At 34.5% G+C, this 21,245-nt stretch overlaps 1 protein-coding gene across 2 annotated transcripts in view; it reads right to left on the bottom strand.

The window, feature by feature from the left end:
* Positions 1-6,967, bottom strand: part of LOC114329993 (ATP-binding cassette sub-family C member 4) — a 102,018-nt gene extending 95,051 nt beyond the window's left edge. For both annotated transcript variants that reach the window (XM_050655868.1, XM_050655869.1), the window contains exon 1: positions 6,819-6,967. The gene's annotated coding sequence lies outside the window, so the exon portion shown is untranslated. The remainder of the gene's footprint in view (positions 1-6,818) is intronic.
* Positions 6,968-21,245: the final 14,278 nt, after the last annotated feature.

The following is a 21,245-nucleotide window of genomic DNA, read 5'->3' as shown; positions in this document are numbered from 1 at the left end:
CTATTCTAATATTTTTCTATCCCCTGCCCTAAACTAATAGTCTGGGCTGATTATCGGAGAATATGCCATTTTTGGGAAAAGTTATTTACCAGCAATTTTATTGCTGGAATCGAATCTTATGATTGTATATATTAATAATATAGATATGCAAAGTCCGCAGATAGTGTGCTACTTTTTTTATAAACAAAATGGTGCCCGAAAATCGTGTTTTTTTTCAATTTTTGCTCTATAACTCCAAAGATTTTAACTTTAGACCAAAAACGCTCAAATAAAAATTCACCACAATTAAATTCTGCATAGAGACGTGTTTTTTCCGGTTTACTTCGACGAAAACTTTCCCCGGAAAAAGCGGGTTTTTCCAACAAAATCTTTAATTTTCAACTAAACTTTTAGTTAAGTAGTTGTTAATCAATAATTAAATAACTTGGTAACGTAAAAGCCCTTTCCGTATATATTATAATTCCAGAAGCCGATGGAAATTGAATGAACAGTTTAGCAACAATTGAAATGTTAATTAAAAATTTACGGTCGCTATAATAACGACAATAATTATGATGCATAAGAATAACTATGATTTTTTCATAAAAAGACACTATACCTATCTAATGTACTTTACAGAATTGAAATTAGACTATTCAAGCGGCCTCAGGAATATTTTAAAATTATAAACAATTTTTTGGCTTATAACCAGATAGAATATCTCAGGAAATATTAAACTAAATTAAATTGTGAAAACGGTATTCGAAATACAGTGGCAGGACGCTTCTTTTAAAAGAAAAACGTTTAATTATGACGAGTAGTTCCTGAGATACAACCGGTCAAAGTTGACCGAAATTTACGGCAAAGATATAAACAATAGGATCATAATTTTAACCATCACCTTTTTATTTTTGTCCTTTTTCTCCACACCAATTTTCATATCTTTAAAATCCTCATAACATATATTATTATAATAAAAACTATCGATAATACGTGTGAAAATTGCCAAAAATAGCAAAATTCCAATCAAAAATTAGGTAGTAGAAAATGTAACCCTCAAAGTTCAAAATCGGTATATGTTAAAAAAATGCATTTTCTCTGCTTCCCATGGAGCAATTTCCTTCATTCTTTTTTTGTTCCCAAGTAACTCGAGTAGACCAATCAAACTAACGCATTATTAAATGTCAAACTTGCTTTTCTTTTGTTATAATAAATTAATTTATTTATTATAACACAATATTTTAATTTGTTTAAATAAAAATTGTTTAAATAATTATACAGCTTTCAAATGAGAATATTTATGTTTTTAACTTTAAAAGGTACACTTGTAGTAAGTTTATCTAAAAAAAAGCAATATGTAATTTTCTGTTCTTATAAATAAATTAATCTATTATAACAAAACAAAAGCAAGTTTGACATTTAATAATGCGTTAGTTCGATGGCTCTACTCGAGTTATTAGGGAACAAAAAAAGAATGAAGGAAATTGCTCCATGGGAAGCCGAGAAAATGCATTTTGTTAACGTATACCGATTTTGAACTTCGAGGGTTACATTTTCTTCCACCTAATTTTTGATTGGAATTTTGGTATTTTTGGCAACTTTCACAGGTATTATCGATAGTTTTTATCATAATAATATATGTTATGCGGATTTTAAAGATATGAAAATTGGTGTGAAGAAAGAGGACAAAAATAAAAAGGTGATGGTTGGAAAATTATGATCCTATTGTTTACATCTTTGCCGTAAATTCCGGTCAACTTTGACCGGTTGTATCTCAGGAACCACTCGTCATAATTAAACATCTTTTCTTTTAAAAGAAGCGTCCTGTCGCTGTCTTTTGAATACCGTTTTCACAATTTAATTTAGTTTAATATTTCCCGAGATATTCTATTTGTTTATAAACCAATAAATTGTTTATAAATTTAAAATATTCCTGAGGCCGCTTACATAGTTCAAATTCAATTCTCTAAAGTACATTAGATAGGTATAGTGTCTTTTTATTAAAAAATCATAGTTATTCTTATGCATCATAATTATTGTCGTTATTATAGCAACCGTAAATTTTTAATTAACATTTTAATTGTTGCTAAACTGTTCATTCAATTTCCATCGGCTTCTGTATATTATAATATATACGGAAAGGGCTTTTACGTTACCAAGTTATTTAATTATTGATTAACAACTACTTATCTAAAAGTTTAGTTGAAAATTAAAGATGTTGTTGGAAAAACCCGCTTTTTCCGGGGAAAGTTTTCGTCGAAGTAAATCGGAAAAAACATGTCTCTATGTAGAATTAAATTGCGGTGAATTTTTATTTGGGTGTTTTTGGTCTAAAGTTAAAGTCTTTGGAGTTATAGAGCAAAAATTGAAAAAAACACGATTTTCGGGCGCCATTTTGTTTATAAAAAAAGTAGCACACTATCTGCGGACTTTGCATATCTATATTATTAATACATACAATAATAAGATTCGATTCCAGCAATAAAATTGCTGGTAAATAACTTTTCCTTGTATTTTGCTAATTAGCCCAGAGTATAAAACCCTACGCTCTCAGCACACATGCTATCTTTCTTCCTAATCATATATTCTGGGCTTGTCAGATTTTATTTACCCAAAATCGTATACCTAACTCCTCTTAGTTCCCTTCGCCCCTAAAACAATGACTTCATCTCCAACTTCTGATCGAATAGGATGTAAAAAGTGCGTTCCTCGCTTCCCCACTGGAAGCACGCTAAATCTGATGCTTTTCGAATAAAAGCAAGTTACAGTAGACGCCCTCTTAACCGACCATGACCGGGACCTGCCCATAGGTCGGATAATCAAAAAGTCGGTTAAACCGAAAATCTTTAAAACCACCCTCAGAAAGACATTACATATGTAACTCTATTAAATTTAAATTAAACTCTATTTTATGATCTATAAACAAAAAAGTAGTATGTACATATAGTCCGTCCGCTATAAATTTTCCCATGGGTCACTATTCATTTTCAAACAAATTAAGTCAAAACATAGAGTAAAACGAACGTCGATGTGTATATACATACGTAATTAACAATATCACAATAACAATATGCGTAATTAACAATATCAAGACAAATTATGAAACTTGAAAGACCTCCAATCTAAAAATCCAAAAAGGAGTAGGGTCGGTCGGTTAAGCCGACGGTCGGTTAAAGGGAGGTCGGTTAAGAGGGCGTCTACTGTATTATTAATCAAGTTAGTATGTATTAAATTCAGTTATTGTGCATCTAAACTGTAAGTACCTGCATTATAAAATTAAACTAGAAGAAGTATCAATTATTGCTGATTGTGATCACCTGTACAAAACCACGGCACCAAGCTCCAGCATTGCAGGGTTGCCGGTTTTATAAATAAACTTTTTTGTTCTACCGCATGTAAATATTGTTTGGCTTAAGAACATCTGTATAAAATTAGGTATAGGTGATTAGTTGGCAAAAAAACTTTTATTTACTATTAATTTCTCATTGTTTACAATTATTATCTATTTTATTTACTTGACAAAATAAACTACGTCAATTTAAACCTTGTAATTATTGTATTAGCTGCTCCCTATTGTTACTAACTTATAATTTTGCAATCAATTGGTTGCTGGTCCTTCGTAGTCCTATATATTTTGATCTACCAAATGTAGGAAGGTGAGAATATTATTCTTTTTATACTTATTTTATGTTTACAAACTTTTAGAACCAGCCCCTCTCACTCCTCTTTCCCCTACAATGATGATGATCTTCCCATGTCATGTACCATATTCTTATACAGAGTAGAGGATTTTACGATTTCAGAAGTTCGTTAAAATAGTTTTAAAGAATGAACAAATGAGTAAAAGAAGGACCGGAACTCTAATCATACACCTAAAAGTAAATAAGTATGTGAGCAAAACCAGGCAATATTCTATATTATGGAGATACCACGAATAAAAAATTATTGTAATTATTTCATTCATAGGAGACTCAGACCAATAGAAAGCTACATAAATCTAAATTAAATCGATTATTTTTTCATGATTTTAACTTCCAATCGTATAGTAAGATATTTAATCACGTGTTTAATTCTGTCCAATCAGATTAAAATTATACTGGGAATTATCTACTGTAGAAAATTACCGATGGAATTTTTTTAAGTAGATTGTTTCTGTTTAATGCCAACCATTTTCCTAGTTTTGACAACTGTGACATTTAGGAAAATATCCATAATATACGTATTAAAAAATAATCTTACTAATATCACACGACAGTAAGAATAAATAAGAAAATAATGCTTCATTTTTACTCAAATTTGTTGTCATTGGGCAATAGCCATTCGAGCCCTGCGGGCTCTCGTGTCTATTGCCAGACAACAAATTTTCGAAAAACTGTCGCATTATTTTCAATTTATTCTCACTCTCTTGTGATATTATACCCGATTATTTTTTAATGATTTTACCTTCCAGTCGTACAGTAAAATATTTGATCACGTGTTTAATTCTGTCCAATCAGATTAAAATTATACTGAGAATTATCTACTGTAGAAAATTACCGATATAATTTTTTTAAGTAGATTGTTTCTGTTTAATGGCAACCAGTTTCCTAGTTTTGACAACTGTCACATTTGGGAAAATATCCATAATATACGTATTAAAAAATAATCTTACGAATATCACACGAGAGTAAGAATAAATAAGAAAATAATGCTACATTTTTACTCAAATTTGTTGTCATTGCGCAATAGCCACTCGAGCCCTGCGGGCTCTCGTGTCTATCGCCAGACAACAAATTTTTGATTATTTCATTCATAGGAGATTCTGGCCAATAGAAAGCTACAGAAATCTGAATTAAATCGATAATTTTTGATAATCTCCCGTCGTTAAGTATATTACGTCAGATGCCCTTCGTTGCTACGAAAAAATACATTCAGTGACATTAATGACAATTAATGTTTTAAAAATTATAAAAGTGATGACTTTAATCGTCAAATATTTATAAAAACTGTGTGTTTAATGGTACTTACATAAATAAATTACAATAAAATTTTGGTTTTGTACAGTTTTATTCATGAAATAATCGCAACAAATTGCACTCGACCTCTGAAATTAATATAGAATTTTTGCTCTCGTGACACTTTGATATAATTTCACTCGCCTTCGGCTCGTGAAATTAAAACTGTCAAAGTGTCACTCGGGAAAAGTTCAATAATTTCAGAGCTCTTGTGCAATTACTACTGATAATTTTCCGTCGTTAAGTATATTATGTCAGATGCCCTTCGTTGGTACGAAAAAATACATTCAGTGACATTAATGAAAATTAATATTTTAAAAATTATAAAAGTGATGACTTTCAACCGTCAAATTAGTATTTATAACAACTGTGTGTTTAAGAGGCTACAGTAGCGATCAACAGGTAGCAACAAACGCGTTCCAAGATTGCGGCTCTAATTTTGAATATTTTGTTGAGATATTTGGCACACATATTCGTAATATAATAAAGAATGGCGGTACAGAGCCCAATTTCAGAAATATATTAGTACGTGGAAATTACTCTATAACTATAAATAAAATATTGAAAAAAGGAGCCTGTACCGCCATTAAGAAGAAAAAAAATAAACTTTCTTCAAATAAACTTTTTATCCCCTGTCTAGATTTTGTGTAATCTTGGAACAACTATAATTTTATATTTCTAACAAGAAATCGAACATATTATTAATAGTTAACTAATTAGGCAACCTAGAGAAATTATCAGTGTCATTTTGACAAGCCTGCGTCAGATTTTCTCTAATCTGTTCTGTCATCTTTAGCGATATCTGTTCAGTGCAGTAGTGTGTTAATTTAAGAACTCGTTATTGTTGTTTCATAGGAAAGTAGTGTTTATTGATAGTTAATTTATTATATAGGTATTTGTTGTTGTATAAGTTGTTGGCCTCTTTGAAAGAATAGACTGTTGTTAATTGTGTTTTAATTATATGTAGGTAGGTTAGGTAGGTAGGTATTACGTAAAAATATTTCGAATTCTAATGCGAGTATATAGAGCTTTAGGAGGATTTTTTATTCTAAAAATATTATCAATAGTTCAACAAAACGGAAAAAGTAAATCAAACGAAAAATAAAGTGAAACCTTCCAAGAAAAAGTCCATTAAAACCGTGCCAAAATTATGCGAAAATCGAAATTTGTTTCGCTTCACAACAAAAAATGATTATTTATTATTGTTTTATTATTAGATATTTCATGCAAATACCTTACCTATCTTAACATAAAATTTTCACCCAATTTGGTTTATTTTTATAAATATCTATTTATTAATAATAAAATTTTTAGCGCGACTATGATATTGTCAAAATATTAATCTTATATAATGTCAAAGATTACCACTGTTGCCAAAGTTTATTATACTATCTCTCGAAGTTATATTTTGTTGCTACCTGTTGATCGCTACTGTTTACTCTTAATTGTACTAATTTTGTACTTACATAAATAAATTACAATAAAATTTTGGTGTTGAACAGTTTTATTCATGAAATAATCGCAACAAATTGCACTCGATCTCTAAAATTAATATAGAATTTTTGCCCTCGTGACACTTTGACATAAATTAAAACTATCAAAGTGTCACTCGGGAAAAATTCAATAATTTCAGAGCTCTTGTGCAATTACTACTGAAAACTTATTTTGTGTAAAAAGAAGCTAGTATTAAAATACTCAAAAATTAACTTCTGTAATTAATAAATTAAAAAGTTACAAACATTAAAAATGTATTCTTATTTTTAAAATTATTCTAAAAAGTAAATTTTTATTTTTGTTTTTGGTAAGTTTTAAATGGTTTTTGTTATTTTTGCTAAAAATACTTACTTCAAAACAGTCGGGTCGGAAATAAGATCAACAATGGCAAACAAAATAGAATTTTCTTTTTGTTTTCACTTCGTGGCAATATATTTATTCCCTAAGATATACTCGTGAGTAAATTATAACAAAAAATGGATAATAAATTAACTTTCCAACCATAATTACCACTGACTGCCAGGGAAAAAACATATGAGTAGATATGATATATTTTATTATTGTATTGACACTAATTTACTAATTTATTTATTTATCTATACTTATCCAAGACATGCAAATTGTTTTGTTCGTAATTAGTTAAAAATTATAGCAGTATAGTCGTATATTTTATCAGCACCAGCATCACTCACGTAGATTGTACACATGGCGTAGCATAGATGAACAAACAAGAAATTATATAGATGTTATCCTACTAACAGTCATTGGTACTTGTATCATTGACTCCTAGTATCAAATGTCATAGTATCAAATCATACCATCCATTGACTCCTAATATCAAATGTCCAACTTCATTTTAAAGTCCTTAAAAGGAGATTCTTAAGAAAAATCATGTCCCTAAACTCCTCAAAAATTAAAAGATTCCAGTAAATATATTTACTTTAACTAACGAAAGATTTTCTTTTTGTTGGAATCTTTTAATTTTTGAGGAGTTTAGGGACATTTAGGAGTTTAGTAAATATATTTACTTTAACTAACGAAAGATTTTCTTTTTGTTGGAATCTTTTAATTTTTGAGGAGTTTAGGGACATTTAGGAGTTTAGTAAATATATTTACTTTAACTAACGAAAGATTTTCTTTTTGTTGGAATCTTTTAATTTTTGAGGAGTTTAGGGACATGATTTTAGGGACATGACAATTTAGGGACATGACTATAGTGATAGTGAATAGCCTGCGTAATGATGATCGCCAACGTCGGATAATTCTGATATGTCGCGTGAAGAAAAAGAAATAGTGATCCTGAGAATCTTGGATCTATCTCAAAAACAAAATAATCCGGACTGCAAAGGACTATACAACACCAGTTTCTATAAGTATCCGTAAGCCTTGGATAACTGATGACACTTGGACTGTGATTCAACGTAGAAAAAACATAAAACTAGATTTGGAATTAACAATGAATAAATAGCGCTATTTCCATTTCAAAATGGATTTACGTTCTAAAAATGGATGCACATGGCTCAGGATAGAGAAAGATGGAGGAGCGAAGGGAGGCCTATGTCCAATATTAGATGTCGCAAGGCTGATAGACATAGCGTTATCATCATACAAAACTAATACATCTCTATTTTCAATCCTCACACCTCGGAGGGAGTGTAGTGGTGGACGTGATGTCGTGTATTGTCCGTCTCCAAAGATATCTGTCTCTGGTCATTTCTTTTAACTCGTGCATGCATAAGTCTTTTCCATATTCCTGTATTTTAAGTCCTTGTAATATTCGGTTTTTTACCTTTCCTTGTATAATCAGCCTTTCTATGGTTTGTTTAATTAGTTTAATACATACAAAACGAACATAAAACATTTAATGACTTCACAAGATTGACCTTCATGTCTAAACTGCGGTGATATTTTATCTCGTACACCTAGGACATCTCGTAGACTGTCCTTATTTCAATAATTACAGAAAAGAGAATCATCTTAGCCAAGAGCTAGGTACATAATATCCTCAGCTCTTCAGATCAATTCCCAAACCTTACGAATTATTTATGTAACCAAACTTACCAGGAAATTTAGAAAACGAAATCTTTTTATTGCACCATCTCCTTTCGAAGATTGAAGATTCAATTGACAATTGTAGCCTTGTAAATTGCTAGCCTGAAGAAATCCTTTTTACAATACAGAACGAAACAAACACAACAGGCATACAACCACTACAAACGAATCAGAAACGAAACGAATACTTTAGTGAGGCAAATAAAAAGGAAGCACTGGCAGAGTTTCTCAAAACAGATGAAACACGACTTCTACGGAACACAAAAAGAAGTATGAAAATTATCATAGGGCAAAGAAAGGAGATGAACGAATTAATAAAAGCGAAACACATTCAGAAGGAAACATGGGCAGACTACTTCCGATCTCTATTTGCTAAAGGCGACGATAATGAACCACCAACACCTGAAGTTACAACAAACGAAGAAATAAACATCGAGGAGGAAGAGGTAAAGGAACCATTAAGAAAATTAAAAAATAGAAAATCTCCAGGAGATGACAGAATATCGAACGAACTCCTAAAGTACGGAGGACAAGATCTAACTAAACAACTATTAAAACTAATACAAAAAATAATAGAACAAAACAGAATACCACAAGAATGGAGATCAAGCATCCTAATACCTCTCTTCAAAAAAGGAGACAAATCGGACCCGGAGAATTACAGAGGAATTAACTTATTAAACACAACATTAAAATTAAGAACCAAAGTGATAACAAACAAATTGAATGAAATTATAACATTAGCAGAAGAACAACAAGGTTTTAGGTCGGGAAGGTCATGCACTGACGCTATATTTATAATGAGGCAAGTTCAAGAGAAATCGTTGGAATAAAACAAACCGGCATATTTATGTTTCGTGGACCTTAAGAAAGCATTTGACAGGGTCACATTAAAGGAGGTTATCCATTTGTTATACTCGAGAGAGGTACCTCTAGGAATAATTAATACGATCGAAAACATCTACCAGAACAACAAAATAAAAGTAAAAGCGGACGATGAAATAACTGACCCAATTGAAGCCGGCAATGGGATAAGACAGGGGGATTCCTTGACTCCTTTATTGTTCAACCTGATCATGGATGAAATCATAAAAAAGTAAGAACTAACAAAGGATACCAAATGGGAGAAAAACAACTAAAAATAATTTGCTATGCGGACGATACAATACTAATCTCTCAAAGTGAAGATGATTTACAACGTATGCTGCACCAATTCAACATAATCGCCAGAAAATTTAACATGATAATTTCCTCACAAAAGACTAAATGCATGGTTATAACAGCAGATCCAATAAGATGTAAATTGGAGCTGGAAGGTCAGACAATAGAACAAGTGATGGAGTTTAAATACCTAGGCATCACACTATATAGCTACGGAAGGCTCGAAACAGAAGTGGAAGATCAAGTGAATAGAGAAAGCAGAGCCGCAGGTTGCGTGAATGACACAATATGGAGAAATAAAAATATCGGAAAAGAAATGAAAGGCAGAATTTACAAAACAGTCATCAGACCAATAATGACATACGCGGCAGAAACACGACCCGACACATAGAGGATAAAAAGATTGCTCGAAACAGCGGAGATGAAAACACTTCGAAAAATCGATGGTAAGACTCTATGGGACAGAGCCAGAAGTACAGATATACGACGGAGATGCAAGGTGTATAACATTAACTGGGTAAGAAACAGAAGAATAGAATGGAATGACCACATAAGCCGAATGACAACAAATAGGCTAGTCAGAACAGCGAGAGACGGTTCCCCAATATAGGAAGACGATCAGTGGGAAGACCACGAAAACTATGGAACGACAACTTACTAGAGGCACATTGAAAAAACAGACAGTCATGTCTATACAAAAAGAAGAAGAAGAAGAAGAAGAAGAAGAAAATGGCTACACGAAAGAATGTTGCCGATGAACGGTCAAACCATCTCCTCGAGTCTTGCGTCCACGAGTTTTAGCTGATATTTTGACATATGTTTCCCACTGATATTTTGCCCTATAGTTTACCTTTCAATAAGTTTTATATCTTTCACGTCTCAACACATGACTCAAGTACAGTGGAACCCCGATAAGTCGGTCTCCGATAATCCGGAAGTTCGGCTAACCCGGATTGATTTTCGTCAGACGAAATTGACACAACCGAAACTGACGTGAGTTTTTTACCAAGAAATGAACAACACTGTATACAACTTTCCGTAATTTAGATGTACTATGGAGTTTATCTGCAAGTATACCATATTTTATTTATTTTTACCATATTCTCCGGCTAACCCGGATATTCGATAACCCGTCCACTGTATCCTATTTTCCTCTCTTCTATCAAGCTTAGTAATTATTTTTATTTGCTCATGCGCCGAAGTACTTCAGCATTGGTAACTTTTTGTATCCATGGAATTTTTCACATCCGTGTGTATATATTGTTATGCTCTGTAATTTCTCTGTCATGAGATTGATCAGCATCTTATTAATTCAATTAATTAATTAATTATTTTAATTGCTACTCATGGAAACAAAATCAAAGTTTAATAAAACTTTCCACTAAAAAATCACCTTTAGTTTGTGGCTTCTAGTATTTCTCGAACTAGAAAAATGGGCTGAAAGCATGAACCTAAAACTTATTCACGATCCCAAGCAGCCTGCGTCGTTCAACAGCGGAAGATGGCGCAGATGTTACAACCCAGACAATATATTTGTCAGCGACAGAATTGGAGACCAGGTGACAAAAATCGTTGGAAGCGCCCTCCCAAAGACACAGCACAGACCAATAATTTGTCTTTCCAACGCGGCAATCAGATACGAAATTGTTCCTTTCAAGAAAAGGTTCAACTTTACTAAAGCAAAATGGGAAAAATTCTCTGAAACATTGGATCAAGAAGTTTCCCAGCTAGAACCTTGCCCTGATTCATACGATAAATTTGTAGAAATCGTAAAGCAAGTATCACGGAAATTTATCCCTAGAGGTTGTCGAACTGAGTACATAGCGGGGCTCAATGAAGAATCTAAACCCCTACTTAAAAGATACGAACAGCTATATGAAGAAGACACTTTCTCGGAAGCGACAATACAGGCTGGGGAGGAAATGTTACATGCGATATCCGCCAACAGAACGAAAAGGTGGTGCAAGCTGGTCACGAGTCTGGACATGAAACAAAACAGCAGACGTGCCTGGAAGCTGATTCGGAATCTTGGCAACGATCCCGCTGCTCCGGCAGTCAACATGACAGAAGTCACACCCGATCAGATAGCCCATCATCTTCTAATGAACGGTAAGACGACATTAAGAAAGAACAAGGTGAGAGCTCAACGGAATATCGACGAAGAAAGAGATGTTCTAGGTACCTCTTTTTATCTAGAGGAGATGAGAGGCGCGATCCATCAAATGAAAGATAATAAAGCGGCTGGCCTGGACGACATACGAACAGAGCAAATAAAGAACTTTGGACTAAAAACCGTAGAGTGGCTCGTAAAAATGATGAATTGCTGCAGCCGTACATTACAAATCCCCAAAATCTGGAGAAAAGCTAGAGTGGTAGCCCTCTTAAAACCAGGGAAGGATCCGGCGGATACAAAGAGTTTTAGACCTGTATCTCTCTTGTGCCACCTTTTCAAGGCCTTTGAAAGAATGATACTGAACCGGATCGCAGAATATGTGGAGACTAAAATTATTCCAGAACAAGCAGGATTCAGGCCCGGAAAGTGCTGCTGCAGTCAAATTCTTAATCTCACCCAACATATTGAAGATGGTTTTGAACGGAAGGAAATAACAGGAGTAGCGTTCATAGACCTAACTGCCGCCTATGATACAGTTAACCATCAACGGCTACTCGCAAAACTCTACGAAACTACAAAGGATTTCCGACTAACAAGGTTAGTGAAATGTCTCCTCCAGAATAGACGCTTCTACGTAACGCTCCAGTCCAAGAACAGTCGGTGGAGGGACCAAAAAAATGGCCTACCACAGGGAAGTGTCCTCGCGCCGATTCTATACAACATATACACCAACGACCAACCCATACACCAACAAACAAGGCAATTTATTTACGCTGATGATACAGCGGTGGCAGCTCAGGAAAGAACCTTCAATGAAGTCGAAGTGAAACTGACAGATGCCCTGGGAGACTTAGCTCTATACTATGATAAAAACCATCTGAAACCCAATCCCACAAAAACCCAGGTATGTGCTTTCCACCTGAGAAACAAGCATGCCCGAAGGTCGCTGGAGGTGGAATGGCGTGGTCAGATGCTGGAACACAACAAGACGCCAAAATACCTTGGCGTCCGTCTGGATAGAACTCTGTCTTACCGATACCACTGTCAAGATGTCAAGAAGAAAGTAAGTGCCAGAAATAATATCATCCGCAAGCTAACTAATACAAAATGGGGAGCACAACCACACACTCTCCGCACTTCTGCCTTGGCATTATGTTTTTCGGCCGCGGAGTTTGGAGCACCAGTATGGGCAAACTCTGCTCACGCAAAGAACGTCGACGTGGCTCTATATGAAACGGTCCGTATAATATCGGGTTGCCTGAAACCGACACCTATCGAAGAGGTATACCCCATTGCTGGAATTGTTCCACCACCTATCAGGAGGAAGGTCACGTCAGAGGTAGAACGGAAAAAGCAGGAGACGGACCGAAGACACCCTTTATATGACCACCAAACTCAGCCAAGCAGACTAAGATCTCGGAAAAGCTTCCTGAAAACATCAAGATCCATCCCCGAAGCGCCAGAGACGCGCCGAATACACCTATGGCAAGCGTCAGCTACCGCGACACATTTTCCTCCCTCGGAGGAAATGGCTGCTGGACACAATTTACCGTATCCGACTTGGAAAGCGCTAAACAGACTAAGAACCGGCGTTTCACGTTGTGCTAGTAACCTGAAAAAATGGGGATACCAGGTTACCTGCACAGAACAGACTTAATTATAGCAAATGACAGGGCCATCTATGTGGCCAACCATTGGAAATACAGAATTTAAAGTTGTTGGTGTTCCGGACACGGAAAGTAAGTAAGTAAGTATTTCTCGTTGCTTACTTTATCCAGGACAAAACAGGGAAAATAAATATGCTCAAAATCATATAAATTTTATAAATATTATTAGACCAGTAAGGATCTGCGAAAAAACGTCTATTTTTGGATGTGAGAGGTGGCATTCAGATTTTTGCAGATAAAGTTAGGTGACACCTTCAGTAATAATAATTGACTTATGCTCCTTCTTAATTATGCCCGGAACATTAATAAAAAAATTAGAATATTAAAAAATTTCGAAAAACATCAATTTTTTTTTTGCTTTCTTTGCTTATAACTTTAAAACGATTCGTTTTCGAACAAAGTCGCACTGGTAAAAAATGTCTTAAGGTATTACCTTTTCTGCAATATAGCAATAAATACAAAATAAGGGGGCAAAATAAGTCTGTTGTATTTAATATTTTTTAACCACTTTGGTGGCACTTAGAACCTTAGTAATTCGCTTAGGAAATTCTTTGTAACATATCTACTTAATCGTGTACCAAATTTCATTAAAATGGACCTAATAAATTTTGCATAATAAATTTGCAATCTAAATGTTTTTAAAAAAGTTCAAATTTTTTAAATCTTTCTGAACAAAAAGTAGACCATTTAGAAGTTGGCTAATTTTTTTACATATAAAGAGGTGCTCTATCTATCTAATACACTTTACATAATTAAAATCGGATTATCTAAGGGGCCCCAGCAATGTTTTAAATTATTAAACAATTTTTTGGCTTATAAACAAATAGCTTTGTTTATTAATAAAAAAATTAATTTTTAGCAATGCAAATAATTAAAACCTGTATAATTTGACTTAAACTTTCAAATGCTGTCAGCAGAATTGCTATTTTATTTTTTAATTAAACGTTATTCGCGTTCAAAAATTGCAATTTCTCGATTTTTTTAAAGTTCCACCGCGTTTATCTCGAAAACTATGAATCCTACGAAAAAACTTGTAAGAACATTTTTTGCTTAGAATTACCCAAGAAATACAGAAAAATGTATTATTTTGCGAAAAATCGATTTTATATAATTCCTCAAGTTCTTTGTTTATAACAATCTTATCGACATCCGGATCAACTGTTACCCAAAAAATTCGTATTCTACGGGTCAAAATACATAAAAAACTTGGATAAGTCCATTTAAATAAAGGATCCCGTAGCACCCCCTCCTGGACACAGCACTAATTTGTTTATAAGCCAAAAAATTGTTTATAACTTTAAAACATTGCTGAGGCTGCTTAAATAATCCGATTTCAATTCTGTAAAGTGCATTATGTAGGTGGAGTACTTCTTTATATGTAAAAAAATTGACAAATCTTTGTATGTTCTAGTTTTTGTTGTGCAAGATTTTAAAAATTTTTAATTTTTTAAAAAAAGTTTAGATTGCAAAATTATTATTCAAAATCTAGTAAGTCAATTTTAATGAAATTTGGTGTACGGTTTTATCACATTACAAAAATTTTTTAAGCGAATTAGGAAGGTTTCAAGTGTAACCTAAGTGATGGAAAATCATTGAATAAGGACAGGCTTGTTTTGCCCCCTTATTTTATATTTATTGCTATTTTGAAGCAAGGGTGATAAATAAAGACTGTTTTACCAATCGCATCTGATAGAAAATTTAATTATCTTTGTTTTATTCCTATAGGACTTAATGATTAGTTTTTAAGTTACAAGCAAAAAAATAGAAAAGAAACAAAATTTTTTGAAATTTTTAAATATTTTATTTTTTTTTATTAATGTTCCGGGCATATTTGAGAAGGATCATAAATCAATTATTATTAACGAAGTTATCACCTAACTTTATCCGCAAAAATCTGAATGCCACCTCTCACATCCACCTAAAAACAGATCCTTACTGGTCTATATTTATTCATATACTATACCATAAATATAAGATTCAAAATGTATACTAAAACTTTATTCGGTTGTAAAATTTTGTTATCTAATAAATTAATCTTTAATTCTACTATCTCCTTTTTTATTAACAAAATTTCATTTAAATGATTCGTTATACTGTTCTTATTGTTGTAAAAAAAACAAAATTTAATTTTCACCTTTTAAATAGATTACTTATATCTTCTATGAATTTATGAATGAATAAATTATGCTGTAGAACTGTTAAATTGGCAAAAAACAAATATGGTATGTACTATACAACTACTCTATCCTTTTCACAAATAATCTGACTAACCTTTTTTATCTTCTTTACTTCTTCTCATGGATTGTGTTGTCCTCGGTTCTCATACACGTGTTCCTCGGATGCTGCTACGGTCTTTCTCCTCCAAACTGTTTCACAAACAAAAAACAGCACTCGCTCGAAATCTCTCCTTTATTTAGTCTCCGACTCGATACAAACAATATCAATCTTTATAATTCCAAGATTCTTTCTCTCAGCTCGATATATTGTGCAAAATTGATACAAACTGGGCTACTCGTTCCAGACAGAAACTGGAATCAATTTGGACACGAGGAGATTGTACTTCTCGACTCGATCACGATTTCGTCTCAACAGGAAGCTGCTTACACGGCCACCAAATTCACCACTTTGCACAAAATTACTATTCTTCAAACTGGACTGCTCCCTTCCGATCTTAATTACACAGTAAATCTTTTTCCTTCATCAATCTGAGACTCAACCACTTTGTTCTCCCTCCATCAAACTCTTCGCCAATCACAAGCATTCTCTCTACACATTACATCCCTACTTTCATTTCTTAAGAAGAATTAGTCTTTTATACAAATTTTCTATCTTGTCAAATTTCCAGGAGATATTAAAATTAAATGTTTTCCTATATCCTAGAAAAACCCTATATTCTAAAACTAAATAAAATTGTTTATAGTCGTTTCTTTCGAGGAAATCATTTAGAAACATTCTATTGTCTATTCCAAAGCGGCACATTAACTTTTTAGTTCATTGTTTGAATTGCATAAATCCATACGTAGAATTTTTATCACTAACGTTTTTTCTCTTTCTACGAAACACTGCTTACGGCTAAATCATATTATTTACAAATTTTGGATATATACAGGGCGATTAAAAATCTACGATCTCGTGGTCTTTGACATAAAATTAATTCTCTATTCTAAATTAAAGGCATCTATTCTTTTTTCTGTTTTAGAGTCCATTATCTAACCTTCACACCTATATAGCAAGAGAGAGAAAACGTAAAATTATTCGAATTCTGAGCTTTAAACTAAGTTCTGATCTTACAAAAAAAATTCATGTTCATGAGTGGTTTCCTCGCTTGATCGAAGTTCTTTTTATGGTTTACACTGGTTGTTGATATTTGCTCCCAAATAGTATTATGTGGAAGTTACCTGTTCTATTATTTGCCTTTTGGTATACAAATGTACTCCTTTGGTATCTTTGAAAATTCTATATTTTTAGTTTTGGGGACATTTAGAATTAAACCCCACATTTCGATATGACGAAGTATCGAATTTATTATATTTTATAGTTCTTGTGCATTACTTGCTCTTAGGACGATATCATCAGCGTTCCTGATGTTGTCTATGCTGGTTCTATTAATCTTAATTTCACCTTGTGCCTCGTCTTAGGCCCGGCGCAAATTAAACCTAAAGGCGGAAATACATATCCGCGCCGCGAACTCCGCGCCGTGTGTGCGCCGCGCGTTCGTGGCGCGGTTATTGTTCGTTAAAATTTTTCATTTTGACGATCCAGAGGAAACTTACGAACGTTTAGTAATTGTAGATAATCATGTCTCTGTCCTGTACTTCTACTACATCTTATTTTGGTATTGTTCTGAAACTATTTTCTTGTGTCATCTTATGCAATTTACTATTTTATGTGGAATAAGCCACAGTTTGGGAACATTTTCGGGAACTACCTTTTCCGCTTCCTGGCAACACAAATATAATGGTAGGGGAGCCCAAGCGGGGATTTTTGCAGTTACTCGAGCGCGTCGGATTATCATATGGGGAGAAACGTGGTACCCTGCAGATGTACCTCCACCATATATTGGCTCTTAACACAGGGGAGTTCGTTCAGGGGGGCCCTAAAAAAAATCTATCCTTAAAATATTCGAAATTGTCAGATTAAGATAAGGTAAGTTAAGTACATGCAAAAGAGTCTATATTTCAAAAATATGACGATTTGAGCGGGGCGTACGGAAATGGGTGAGTCAAAAAGTTTCACAAAAAAAAGCGAATATTTCGCGAAATGAACGTCAGACTGAAAAACTAAAAACTACGTGTTCAATATTTTTCAAAAATCTATCGAAAAATACCAAACTTGACCCCCCACGGAGAGAGGTGGGGGGTAAATTTAAAATTTTAAATACAAATCCCGCGATCTTTCGCAAAATAAACATCATATCGAAAAACTGCAAAATACACTTTATCAATGTTTTTGAAAAATCTATCGAATGGTTCCAAACACGACCCCCCACGGAGGTGAGGTGGGGGGTTACTTTAAAATCTTAAATGGTAGACCCCGTTTCTTATTGCAGATTTGGATTGTTTGTATAAAAATAAACAACTTTTATTCGAAAAATTTTTTTGAATTATGGATAGATGGCGCTATAATCGGAAAAAAGATTGTTGGAAATGGAAAATTAAATTAAAAAATGGGAAGTCCCCACTAAAATGGAAAATTTTACTTAACTTTTTTAGTTTTAGGACCTAATAATCACAACCCAATAGGTCGCCAAAGCGCTCGAGTGACTGCACATTTAGCATACTTTGCTCCCCTACCATAATATATCTGCTTGTTCCTACAAGCAGAAACAAAATTAGAGAACTATAGGTACTTCCAAGTCATGCGATACCTTTTTCGTTTTCCGGTGACACAATTGTAATGTATCTGCTTGTTTCAACTGCGTAGCTTCACTAGAAACGAAATTAGAGAACTATAGGTTCTTCCAAGCCCTGTGTTAACTTTTTCGCTTTCCGGTGACCCAATTATAATATATCTGCTTGCTCCAACTCAGTTGCTTCACCAGAAGCGAAGTTAGGAAGCTATAGGCTCTTCCAAGATGTGCGTTACCTTTTTCGCTTTCCGACGACACAATTATAACATATCTACTTGTTCCAACTCCGTTGCTTCACCAGAAGCGAAGTTAGGAAACTATAGGCTCTTCCAAGTTGTGCGTTACCTTTTTCGTTTTCCGGTGACCCAATTATAATATATATGCTTGTTCCAACTACGTTGCTTCACCAGAAGCGAAGTTAGGAAACTATAGGCTCTTCCAAGATGTGCGTTACCTTTTTCGCTTTCCGACGACACAATTATAACATATCTACTTGTTCCAACTCCGTTGCTTCACCAGAAGCGAATTTAGGAAACTATAGGCTCTTCCAAGTTGTGCGTTACTTTTTTCGTTTTCCGGTGACCCAATTATAATATATATGCTTGTTCCAACTCCGTTGCTTCACCAGAAGCGAAGTTAGGAAACTATAGGCTCTTCCAAGTTGTGCGTTACTTTTTTCGTTTTCCGGTGACCCAATTATAATATATATGCTTGTTCCAACTCCGTTGCTTCACCAGAAGCGAAGTTAGGAAACTATAGGCTCTTCCAAGTTGTGCGTTACCTTTTTGGCTTTCCGGTGACCCAATTATAATATATCTGCTTGTTCCAACTCAGTTGCTTCACCAGAAGCGAAGTTAGGAAACTATAGGCTCTTCCAAGATGTGCGTTACCTTTTTCGCTTTCCGACGACACAATTATAACATATCTACTTGTTCCAACTCCGTTGCTTCACCAGAAGCGAAGTTAGGAAACTATAGGCTCTTCCAAGTTGTGCGTTACCTTTTTCGTTTTCCGGTGACCGAATTATAACATATATGCTTGTTCCAACTACGTTGCTTCACCAGAAGCGAAGTTAGGAAACTATAGGCTCTTCCAAGATGTGCGTTACCTTTTTCGCTTTCCGGTGACCCAATTATAACATATATGCTTGTTCCAACTACGTTGCTTCACCAGAAGCGAAGTTAGGAAACTATAGGCTTTTCCAAGATGTGCGTTACCTTTTTCGCTTTCCGACGACACAATTATAACATATCTACTTGTTCCAACTCCGTTGCTTCACCAGAAGCGAAGTTAGGAAACTATAGGCTCTTCCAAGTTGTGCGTTACCTTTTTCGTTTTCCGGTGACCCAATTATAATATATATGCTTGTTCCAACTCCGTTGCTTCACCAGAAGCGAAGTTAGGAAACTGTAGGCTCTTCCAAGTTGTGCGTTACCTTTTTGGCTTTCCGGTGACACAATTATAATATATCTGCTTGTTCCAACTCCGTTGCTTCACCAGAAGCGAAGTTAGAAAACTACTGGGTCTTCCAAGTTGTGCGTTACCTTTTTGGCTTTCCGGTGACCCAATTATAATATATCTGCTTGTTCCAACTCCGTTGCTTCACCAGAACCGAAGTTAGAAAACTATTGGGTCTTCCAAGTTGTGCGTTACCTCTTTCGTTTTCCGGTGACCCAATTATAATATATCTGCTTGTTCCAACTCGTTGCTTCACCAGAAGCGAAGTTAGAAAACTATTGGGTCTTCCAAGTTGTGCGTTACCTTTTTGGCTTTCCGGTGACCCAATTATAATATATCTGCTTGTTCCAACTCTGTTGCTTCACCAGAAGCGAAGTTAGAAAACTATTGGGTCTTCCAAGTTGTGCCTTACCTTTTTCGCTTTCCGGTGACACAATTATAATATATCCGCTTGTTTCAACTGCGTTGCTTCACCAGACACGAAGTTAGAAAACTATAGGTTCTCCAAGTCGTGCGTTACCTATTTCGCTTTCCGGTGACACACAATATATATCTGCTTATGAATGTTTTTTTGATATTGATAACTATTTCCGAAGTGAAAGTCGAAAGGTCAAGTAAACTTGATTTCAAACTCGAATTGTGGCTTATGCCCAAATAAAATAATAAATCTTATTTTTAATACATGTTATTTTTAGTACAACAATGAACTAACATTTTTTAAAAAGGTCCGCATGTACATTTTTTTATTTCAGCTTCTATTTCCGTTCAGATCGGATTTAAGTTGTTTCTTTAAATTAAATGGTTCTTTATTGAGGATCCCACAATAATGATTTTCCACGGTAAACATCAATTTCCTTCTGACAGTTCCGACCATTCCATTACTAACAAATATTCAACTCATGCGCGCCAAAACCAACAAACTACTCGCAAACCCGTCCAAATACGTATTGCGAACCATCAAAGCGTTTGTTGAAAAGCCGACAGAATTTAGATCGTGGTGCGCCGTGTGCGTGCCGTTTGTGCGTCACTTGAAAACACGTACTAATCTGACGAATACGCTGCGCGCGAGCGGCTCTCACACCGAGCAGAGCGCATATGTATCTCCGCCTTAAGCGAGACACAACCTGCGCCGGCGGGACGGGTGATCCGTGAAGTTATTTTTCTAGCGCACCGCATATTGAACACAAGCCAACCCAACCGTTGGCCATCGACGTGGCGAATAGAGACGGGCAAAATCAGTGCGGACATGTAACGGTTACTTTTAATATCGGTTCTAAGTGGTACTGAGTCCAAATACTGATTACAGAATACTGATGTATCTGATCCTTGTACTGAATTGAGTAGACAACTTAAAATCGGTATTTCCGTACTTGTAAATAGTAACCTTTTAAAAATATCTTACTCGTCCCTAGTAGTCGTAGCGGTATGACTATCGAAAACATGGAATTTGATCATAAGCGGGTGCATAAAATGATATC

This window comes from Diabrotica virgifera, chromosome 7, assembly GCF_917563875.1.
Source record: "Diabrotica virgifera virgifera chromosome 7, PGI_DIABVI_V3a".
NCBI classification, from domain to species: Eukaryota; Metazoa; Arthropoda; class Insecta; order Coleoptera; family Chrysomelidae; genus Diabrotica; species Diabrotica virgifera.
Note: the sequence above shows the minus strand (reverse complement) of the source record. Positions and strands in the feature narration are given on the sequence as shown.